Source organism: Microcebus murinus, chromosome 11, assembly GCF_040939455.1.
Source record: "Microcebus murinus isolate Inina chromosome 11, M.murinus_Inina_mat1.0, whole genome shotgun sequence".
NCBI classification, from domain to species: Eukaryota; Metazoa; Chordata; class Mammalia; order Primates; family Cheirogaleidae; genus Microcebus; species Microcebus murinus.
In genome coordinates, this window is record NC_134114.1 from 17,594,508 (window position 1) to 17,596,090 (window position 1,583).

Consider the following 1,583-nt stretch of genomic DNA (forward strand, 5'->3'; position numbering starts at 1 on the left):
TATGGACCATAAAAGAGTTGATAGTCTAAACTACAACTGAAAATGGTACTTTGCATATTTATTTTGGAACAGAATTGATATCAAAATATGAAATTTAAATCTAACATAACATAAAAACTAAATGATGTAAATCTCACACCTTAAATTATTACTGTATGAACCAATGAAATTATCTAAACTTCCAGGAATATAATTTTTTGCTCTATAATAAAGTGATTTCTTTACCATTTCTATATATCATGAAACTTTCCAAACTCTGATACTGGAAATTTTCCTGTAGAAATAAAAGAAATGAAGTTCACATTTTTCCATGGCTGCTGTATTAATCAGCTTTCGAGTTATTAATATTTGTAACAAGAAACTTTTAAGTCTCAGTGGCTTACAAAAACAACTTTTATTTTTGCCTACAAGTCTGAGAAGTAGTTGTGGTGGCTTCACTCTAATCTGACGGCCGGATTGATGTAAGCTTCACATGTATTATTCCTGGAACACAGTTAAATAAGCAGTGAGTATAGAATATTATTATTCTCTTAGAGGAGAGGAATTCAAAAGGTTAAGTCAAATATGAAAGCACATTTAAAGCCCCTGCTCAGATGTAGGATGCATCAAATATGTCCATATTCTATTAGCCAAAGCAAGTCACCTAATCAAACTCAATATTAGTGCAGCAGGAGTGGGCAGAGTAAATATTTGCTGAACAATAATGCAATCAATCATAGCCAGATAGAACTGAAGGATTGCCTTGAAAGAAAAGGCACCTGAAACATATGGGATATTTAGCTAATGTTTGCCAAATTAGCTAAATACAGGTAAAAGTAGTTTCACTGCTAGTGAAATCCAAAGAATTATGCCTATTCTTCTTTGTCCTATGGTCTTACTATCTTATTATTTTTGAAAACTGTAATTCCAACTGCAGACTTATTGCTGTCCATCACTTCAATTTTTGTTATAATTAACTATTATTCTATACCAGGCAATTTTTATGGCACATCTCATTTCTCTAACTTCCCTGGAATGTATTATCAATATTGGAATAAACACTGCTGAACTTTTAAATATTTTTCACCATCTAATAGACAATATTATCATGGACAAGTTCTGCTTCTTGTATATAGTTCAATAATTGACCACCTAATCTTTATCTGGGCCTGAGTAAATAAATATAGATAAAATTATTATGTATAATCTTATCAAAACACACTGATGCTCTCCCAGGAAAATGTACTTACTTCTCTGTAAAACTCAAATTGTAGTAACCCTGTCATGAATCAGCCTTCCTGATTATTTAGAATTTATTTGGTCACTTAATTATTTTTTTGCTATTAGATAAAATTGGAAAATATTATGTGTATTCACATACACAATTATAAAATTTTGAGTAGCAGCTCTAAGTATTTGGGGAAAAAATATGTCCCTATGACCTGTGATTAGCAAAATGAATCAATGAATTCTTAGGAAACATAAACATGTTTTCTTTTCCAAATTATGTACCTGGCCTTATTTTATAGCATTTAATAAGGAATATAATAGCTAAAAGGTACCTAAAAGCTTATTTAGCTCAGAGGTCAGCAAACTTTTTCTGT